Genomic DNA, 9,062 nt, shown 5'->3' with positions numbered 1-9,062 from the left:
GCGGATCCAGAATGGGGTGCACAGGTTTGGGCGTCCTGCGGGCGGCACAGAGGGTTTTGCATGGATAAAAGCTGCAAATCTCCCCCAAAACGTGGGGTCGGCCCCGCAGCCGTGGGTGGGAGAGGGAGGAAAAAGCAAAATGCTCAAAAAAGGTGAAAGCCTCCCAAACGCTGAGGTCATTTCTTGGCGAGGAAGTGGGCTCGGCTCGAAGTGCCTCCAGGTCTATTTAATATCAGCAGACACATTCCTGGGCAGGGCGGGGAGAGCGCTTGCACCCCACGGTGGCCCCGAGCGCCCCAAAACCCCCACGTGGTGCTCACGGCCCCGGGACAGCACTGAGCGACATGGGACAGATGGCCCCGGGGGGTGGGAACTGAAGCTCTGAGTGGGATTTTTGGGGATGGGGAGGGAAGGTGCCCACGGAAACCCCCCTGTGAGGGACCTGCAGTGGAGCAAAACGGGGAAAACCCCATTAAAATAACGCGTCCCCCACGATCCCTCTGCAGAGCTGCCATGGTCCCGCGCGTTCAGAGGGTTATGGCGATGGCTGTGTTTATTTTTGTTAAACCTCACAAACCCGTAATGGGGGGGGGAATGCTAAAAGGCTGAAACAGAAAAAGGGAAAAGAAATGGGAGTGCAGCTGGAAAATGAGGTTGGGGCTGTGTGTGCAGAGCAGCTGCGGGCGGGGATGCCCTGAAATCAAGGTGCAAACAGTGGCAGAGGTGTCCTGCAGGGATAAGGGGCGTTTCTGCAGTGGAGGAGGCAGTGGGGTGATGCGCCAGCTGGGGGGGTTTCATGGTGCTCGCACATTCCTCCCGTCAGCACTATTTACACGACAGCACCAGGAGAAATCCCAGGTCAGCGGGCTGCAGCGCGGCATCGCTCCCTGCGTCTGGTGCCTGCACTGCGCGGGGCTGCAGCCTGCAGGGATCTTTGTGGCAGGGAGGGCTCCTTGCAGCGCATGGGGATGTTTGCAGCCTGCGGGGATGTTTGCAGTGTGCCGGGGTATCCCCAGTGCCTGGGGATATTTGCAGCTTGCGGTGCCATTCTCAGCTTGCAGGGATGCTCGCAACGTGCAGGAACGCTTGCAGTGCATGGGGATGCTTGTAGTGCGCAGGAATGTTTGCATCGTGCAGGGATGCCTGTGGCATGCAGAGATGTTTGCAGAGCCCTGCAGGACACACAGGCGCTAGCAGCAGTTTTTCAGCCTTGCCCCTTCCCCCTGCCTCAGTTTCCCCTCCCTGAGAGCAAGCGCAGCACTGGGGCTGTGGGAATCGGCCCTGGGCTCACTGCTGTATGCACCCAAACAGTGTCTGTGCAATGCAGGTGAGGGCTGCAAGCAGCAGGGATGTGTGCTGGGGAATTTCTTTTCCGAAGTGCTAACATGGGCCCTGCGGAGCCTTTTCTCCCCGACCACGTCCCCGGGCTGCGATGGGGCTCGCTCTGCCTTTCTCACCATCACAGCGCTCGGAGGGGCTGCTGCTCGCCAGATGTGATAAGGAAAGGTTTGGCTGAGGCTTGAAAAGTGAAAAAATAAAAAAGAAAAGCAAAGCAAATTCCTTGGCAAATCGAAGCGCGGTGCGTGCGGAGCGAGCACGGAGCGTCCGTCCTGATAAGGGGCGAGGCGGCTGCGGGAGGGGGGGGATGCAGCCCTGGGAGCCGGCCATGGCAGCTGGCTCAGCCAGCAAAGAGCCCGCCCTGCTGCATGGGGCGTGCCTCAGTTTCCCCACCCCGTGAACGCTGCAAAGGGTTAAAGCTCAGCGGGTAAAATACCTTGGAGGGGTTAAACAGGGCGATTTCTCTGCTGGGTTTTATCCAAAACATATGTTTTTGCCACTATTCGAGTTATCTGGGATATTTCCTGCGTGTTTGCTCCTATGGCAACCAGCCCAGCATGAAAGACCTATTTACTGGGCCCTGGGATAAGGCAGGGCCATATGTTGTCAATTTGGAAGGCTCCTTCCCCTCCGCCCGTCTCCAGCCCCCGGCACGGCTCGGGGTGTGGGGAGCGTCCAGGGAGATGCAGCGGGGGGGGGGGGGGATGGGGGTGACGCCTGCAGCATGGGTTGGAGCCCATCAGGGAGAGCAGGATGGAGATGAGGTTCCTTCAGCATCGCTTTGAGGTTCTTCAGGAGCTAGAGAAGGGCACAAGCAACCTGTAACATTGGGGTGAGGTCCTTCGGGGAGGTAGAGATGGACACATGTAACGCGTGACATCGCTTTGGTGTTCATCAAGGGACATAAGGATCAGTGCAAGCAACCTACAAATTGGCTGAGGTCCTTCAGGAAGACGGAGACAAGTGACCTAGCGCATAGGTCCTTCAGGGATGGACACCAGTAACCTAAGATGTTGGTTCGACATCCATCAGAGAGCTGAGGCTTGACATAAGCAACCTCCATCACTGCTCTGAGGTCCTGCAGGAGCAAAAGATGGAGCCAAGGTGCCTTCAGCCTCAGTCTGAGGTCCACTGGGGATATTGGGATGGAGAGAAGCAGCCTCCATCGCTGCTCTGAGGGCTACCCAAGAGACAGGGCCGCAGACGGGGCTCAGGACAAGGTGCCTCCAGCGCAGGTTTGAGACGTCACCAGGAGACACAGCTGGAAGCAGGGCTGGTGGCCGGCAACCTGGTGTCCATCTCAGAGACCTACACCAAGGCTGACCCCAGGGCGTGGGGCAGGAGGGTCCTGGGGGCCGCGAAGACTCCTCAGAACCCTCCACGCCATCACAAGAGTGCAGGGAGCTCTGTTCCCCCTCCAGCAGATCCGGACTTCTCCTGGGGTCACCTCAGTGCCCCAAGAGCCCCAACACCACCTGGGACCGCTCTGCTCCCTCCCGGGCGGCTGCAGCCAGGCAGGACCAGCCACGGCGCAGGACAGGGGCTGTGCGGAATGATTCACTCCGCAGGACTCCCACAATGGTATTGCTGATGAAAAAGCCTAAATAGATGATAAATTTTTCTCCTCCCCCACGTTCTGCAGGGGTGACCCTCCCTCCCTCCCTCCCACCGGCCGCTCGGCGCTGCCTTACCGTATTTCTTTTTAACACACACACACAAATAAAGGCTTTCGGCCAAAATAAACCTTCTCTATGAAAACGTGCGTTTGGGTCAAAAAGCCACTTTTCACTGGGAAAAAAAAGAAATAGAAAAGAAAACCCCTTAAGTGAATGGTTGGCAAAGCTCCGAGGGAGATATAATCTTATCTGCAGAGAGATGCAGCGGGGGGAAGGATGGAGGAACAGGAGCGAGCCCCCAGAAGCTGGGGGGCTGGGACAGGAGCTGGGGTGCTGCTCCCCGTGCAGCCAGCCCCGTGCACGCAGCGTGTTTGTGTTTCTGCACGCATCAAGGAGAAACCGGCACGGAGCTTGGCCAGGGATGGGAGATGCCCTCAGGGATGGTGGCACTCCCTTGCGATGCTCAGAGCTGCGCATCCCCTTCCAACAAGCTGCCTTATCCCCCACCATGCTGGCTGGGGAGATGAGGAAATTGCCTCCTTTCCCATTTCCCCAGCCCCGGAGGAGACAAGCGTTCGTTTGAAGGCGGCTCTTCATTTCCTGCCCTGCGCTTCAAAGCGCTGATGGCCAACGGGGGGGGACCGGTCCCCCCCAGCATCGCACGTGGCCGCGGGTCCAGCGGAGCGGGACACCCTGCCAAGACAAACATTGGCTTCAGAAGGAGTTTTGTCTCTTTCTTTTTTCCTAAAAATGCAAAGTTTTTGCTCGCTTGAGGAGGAAAGAGGGTTTTGCTTTGTTTCCATCCCGGCTCTGTTTTTGCAGCAGGACCCTGGGGCAGGTGCAAAGGGGCTTTCAGATGCTTGGCTTTCACCCCCATCCCTGATGGGCTGTAGGAGGGCCCCCTGTGCCCCCCCGTGTCCCTCATATCCCATCATTCACCCTTGGAGATGGTGGAGCTCAGGGTGCTGGGAGGGGGCTGTGCTCAGCAGGGGCTGCAGCGGAGCAGGGAGCTCCCTGTGCCGGGTGGGGGCTGGGGGCCAGCAGGAGAGCCTGGGGCATGGCGAGGTGTCAGAGCTCTTCCCTGCCCCTCCTCCTCTTTCTCCTCTTCCTGCTTCTCCTCCTCCATCTCCCCTTCCTTCTCCACCTCTATCTCCATTTCCATCATCCCCTCTCACCACCTCCTTCTTATCTCTCTGTCTCTTCTCCCTTCATCTCTCTCCTCTTCTCTTTACCTTGTCTCTTCTCATCTTCTCACCTCCCCTTCCCACGTTGCTCCCACCTCACCTCCCTGCACCTCCCACCCGCTCTGCTCGTGCCTCACTTTCCCCACTTGTGCAGCTCCATCAGCTGATGCCTCCTGATGCCACCTCCAAGAACGAAGAGCCCAGGGACAACCCCAGGCAGGAGGAGACCCCCGCACAGATCCCATTGCAAATCTGGGGCTGCCTGCAATGCGCTGGGCAGCGAAGCCCCGATAAATCTTGTGGCAGCAGTACTCTGAGAGCAGCTGTGTTTTTCTAGGCACCAGCGATGTGACTGATAGGGTTTTACTGCTACCACAGAAGCTGTTCACACGTAAATGTTACATGAGGGTTTTACAGACCTTTCTGTCTCTGATATTAACCTTAATGCGGCTAAAGAGGACTTGAAAAGGTGACGTGTTTCGGACCGAAAACTCTCACCGGCAGGAAAATGCTCCGGGTGTCAAGTGCTTAAAAAGCAGAGGAAGATGGAAGCTATAAATCTCATGACCCTGCAGTCTTCACCTGTTCTCAGAACAGCCTGCCCCCCCCACAAGGCCAGGAGCGGGCTGTCCCCTCCCCAGCAGTGTCCCTTAACCCTCCCTGCTGGAGCCCCTTGGGAGGTGACCAGGAATTTGGGGACGAGTGGAGTGGGATGGGGAGCTGGGGACAAGGACAAGGCGATGGGGACCAGGATGAAGTGCCTGATGGGGACTGGGAAGGGAACTGGGATGGGGACCGGGAGGAAATGCCCATTAGGGACTGGGCTGAGTTGATGTGGACTGGGATACAGGGATGGGGACCAGGATACTGGTATGGCAACCAGGATGAGATACTAAGGGGAACCAAGGCAAGATACCTGCTGGTGACGGGGTGATGGGGACCAGGACAAAATACTGACTGAGGTTGGAGCGAAGGGGTGATGGGACACCGGGACAAGGTACCTGCCGGGGACAGAGTGAGAAGGACCAGGATCCACCATAGGGCGCTGGGGACCAGGCCAGGGAAACACGGAGCACCTCTCACCCTCAGCCCCCCATGCTGACCCCACACCTACCGCCCCCTCCTCCCCATGCCCCCCCAGTCCCCCAGTCCCCGGCCCGCGGTGCCCCGAGGACGCCGCTGCGGGGCCGTGCAGCTCCCGCGGAGTGGGAGCGAGGAGGGCTGGAGCGCGGGCGCTGCCGGCTCAATGGCGGGGCCTCGCTCCCACGAGTGCATGAAAGGCCTCCTGTCCAAACGGCATTAGACGCGCTGCGAAGGCTCATTCCCGATCGGTCACGCTCCGAGGCGCAGCTGCAGCCCCCGGCCGCGGGAGCCGAGGATGCTCCGGGGCTTTGTTCGGGCAGCCCCGCTCCCGGGAACCGTGACAAGACGATCGGATTACGGAGCAGCCGGAGAAAAGTCGCCCTCGCTGTGAGCAGAGGGGGGCACGCAGCCCCCGGCCCCGCTGAACGCCGAGCTACCTGCCTGGTGCCATCGGGATCGGTCGCGGTGTGGGGAACAAAGCCGACCCCACAATGCCGAGTTGGGTTGGGAGGGGCTGGGTAACAGCCCCCTTAATTACAGGCTTGCTCGCTGCCCTTCTGCTGGATGGGGGTGTAGTACGGCCCGTGGGGAAGGGTGGGAAGGGGTCAGCGTGTAACACAGACCCCCAGGAGGACGACGGCTGTCGGGGTCCCAGCTGCAGCGTGGGGGCAGAGCAGGTGCCCGCGTTGCCCATTTTTGGGATGCCAGCACAGGGCGTTGCAAGATGCAAGAGCTGAATCCCAGAAGGGTGCACGGAGGGCAACGCTCGGCCAGGAGGAAAGCCCGCCCTGAGGAAGCTGAGCAACAGGAAAAGGTGACAGGAGCACAGCCCAGCAGCTGAGTCAGCAGCGAGAAGGACAGCGCCGAGACTGGGCCGCCCAAAGCCACCCCAAACCCGGCGAGAACCCGCAGAGCTTGGTGGGTCACGGCCTTTCTGTCCCCACGGGGCTGGCTACGAACCCGCCGCCAGACAAAGCCACCGGCCCGCAGCGGAGCCCAATTTACCCATTTGCATCTTTGCAGAAGGGATTAGCGGCAGCCCCGTTGTCCGGGTGTCACTCGGCGCCTTTGAAAGCAGATGACTTCATCCGCTTTCATGGCCCTGCCGCCTTCCAGTAATTAGATTTGCTCCTGACGACAGCAGCAGGGGTGAGGACGCCGGCCAGATTTTGCCCCCCTTCTGCAAGCGGCTCGGTTACGGGCCCGGATGGAACCGCTGCAGGAAACCCCGAGCCGCGGCAGGTGCCGCGCCGGGCGCAGTGCACGCGTGCCGAGCCGCATCGGGTCCCTGCGCGGTGCCGGTGCCGCAGCCGGGCTTGCCGAGCAGCGGTGTCACCCCCGGAGCGGACGGGACGGGTCACTGTGCGGCCCCGGGGTGGCTGCAGCTCTCCATGCTCCTGCACGGTGCTGCGAGCGCCCCGGGCCCCGGCGGGGTTAATTCGCTTCGCGCTCCGCTAACGGGCGTAGCTTGTCCTAGCGCCAGTCCCTAATGAGGAGCTCATTTGAATCCATGCAAAGTACCAGGGAGCATGGAGACATGCTAATTAAAGTGACTGCTGCTCCGTAATTAAGCAGCAATTCCCCCCCCAAAGAGGGCTTTCTCATGCAAATAGCGCCTGCTTGGGGTGATGTAAGGGCTGCGGCAGCAGCTGGGTCTCCGTAATGGGCTCAGAGGGCATCGATGTGGCAAAGCAGAAGAAAAGGAGCAAATTTTACCACTCCCCGGCAAAACCTGCTCCTGCGGGGGCTGGGGGGGCACGGGGCGGCGGGGGCACGGCGGCACGCGGCGAGCTCGCCCGGCTGCTTCCGAGCTCAGCCCTGCACTTCCCTGTTGTTTTTCCCCCGCAAAGAGTAATTATCCCCACTGGATGCCGAGAGCCCTGTTATTTTTTGTTTTCAAATCCTGGCGTGATCGCAGCGTGACAAAGCGCATCTGGTTTTTATACGAGTGGGAAATGCTTTCTAATAATCTCCGCGACAGCTTGAATAATGGGAACCTGGAGGCACCGCATCCGCGGCACCGAGCGACGGCGGCCGCCTGCAGCCAGCGCCCGCTGGGGCTGCTCCTGGCAGTCACCTCATCCTTGGGGCTCACTCCATTCCCAACCTGGGGAAGCTTTTTATTAGAGCCGCTGAATTTGAGGGCTGCTGCTCGAGTGGCCATCATCCCTTGGGGACGTCTTCCTTCTGGAGACATCTGCCATCAGGGACACCTCGCACCCATCGGGGATGTCTGTCGCAGCCACCTTCCATCAGGGCCGTCTGCTATCCCCTTTATTGACCCCCCCAGCCCCCCAGAAACCCGTCTGGGATCGAGGCCATGGCATCTCTGCCACCAAAGCCCCGTGGTGGCACCCAGGCTCTTCCCACATTCCCGGCCCACAGCCACGCTCCAGCTCCAGCCCTTGGGGCAGGTGACAGCCTTCGGTGTCCCCGTGTCCCTGCCCACACAAGGCACACGTGTAAGCAGCATTCCCCCCGCCCCCCCCGCTCTGGCAGTCTGGGGACACAGATTGCTTTTTCTCGTTTCTCCCTTTTTGCACTTGTGGAAATAATGACGTCCTGCAGGAAACCTCTGCAGGGACAAAATTAGGGCTGGTAAACACCGGGCAGCGGAGCCCGCCGGCCTGCAGGGTTTGCCCAGAGCCCCGCAGACTGAGAGGCCTTTTCACGGGGAGCCCTTTGCGGGCAGCACGGCCGGGCTGGGGGATGGAGAGCGGGGCTGGGGCACAGCGCGGGATGGGGAGCAGCGCTGGAGCCGGGACGCCCCGCTCCGGAGTTTAATTCCAAAGATTAGGTCTAATGCCGGGCAATTTAGCAAGCTGTTAATATTAAATTACGCTGCAAATGATGGGAGCTTCCCGAATGCTTAATATGATCTTCTTGCGGTTTGCGCTTGGACGCGCTCCAAGCCCAGATAAGCCCACTTTTGTTGGTTTTAGCACTGTCTGCCCAAGCAGAGCTTTTTTTCCCCTCTGTTATCAGTTGGAGGATCATGCACGGAGCATGTGTGCAGTGCTGAGGAGCGTTTCCAGCCCCGCGCTCTGGAAAGTCTCAAACAACTCCCCCTCTCCTGCCCGACGCCCCTGCACAGCTCCATGCCAGAGCCTCCGTGCTGCTTTAAAGGCTGCGGCGTGCAGCCCCCGCTCCTGCCAGGCTGCAGGAGCCCTGCGCTGCGAGGGCAGAGAGGTGAGCTGTGCAACAGGGGCTTGCAGCAGATCCCGTGGGTGCGTGAACAGCCTTGGCTTGGGAAACCCTTTGCACAGGGGCACGGAGATGCGTGGGGCACGGGTAATGTTTGCACAGGGAAGTGTGCGCAGCGCTCACTCACAGCACATGCATTTTTCATGCAAACAAGCTCTCGCTCGCACGGGGCGCAGAGAGGTGCACAGCACACGGTGAGGTTTGCATGGATACAGCTATTGCACAGAGCTCAGGAATGCACTGTTCACGTTTGCGTCCAGCTCCCTGCGGCGGGGGCACACTGAGACACAGTGCACGGCCAAAGCTTGCACAGGTGACGTTCACACGGGTACAACCATTGTGCAGCGCTCGGGAATGCGGTTTCACGTTGCAAACAAGCTTGCGCAGGGCACGCAAAGATGCGCCGTGCACCGCCAACGATTGCACAGGTACGGCCGTTGCACGGTGCTCGCTCTGCAACTTTCAGGCAGCAAACAAGCCTCCACTCGCACGGGACGCGCGAAGGTGCAGGGCGATATTTGCACGGGGAAAGTTTGCACGGGGCAAAGCTGCCCAAGCGAAGCCGCGCGGGCATCGCGCGCCTCGTGAACGCGCTCCGCGCTCCGCCGCCCCCTCCCGCTCAGCGCCCCGCGGGCGC

The 9,062-nt window shown here is 60.2% G+C and overlaps 1 protein-coding gene across 1 annotated transcript in view; it reads left to right on the top strand.

The window, feature by feature from the left end:
• CDON (cell adhesion associated, oncogene regulated) overlaps positions 8,341-9,062 on the top strand; it is a 41,454-nt gene continuing 40,732 nt past the window's right edge. The window contains exon 1 of the mRNA XM_021376084.1: positions 8,341-8,410. The gene's annotated coding sequence lies outside the window, so the exon portion shown is untranslated. The remainder of the gene's footprint in view (positions 8,411-9,062) is intronic.

The sequence above is a fragment of the Numida meleagris genome, chromosome 23, assembly GCF_002078875.1.
Source record: "Numida meleagris isolate 19003 breed g44 Domestic line chromosome 23, NumMel1.0, whole genome shotgun sequence".
NCBI lineage: Eukaryota > Metazoa > Chordata > Aves > Galliformes > Numididae > Numida > Numida meleagris.
This window is presented reverse-complemented; position numbering and strand designations above follow the sequence as displayed.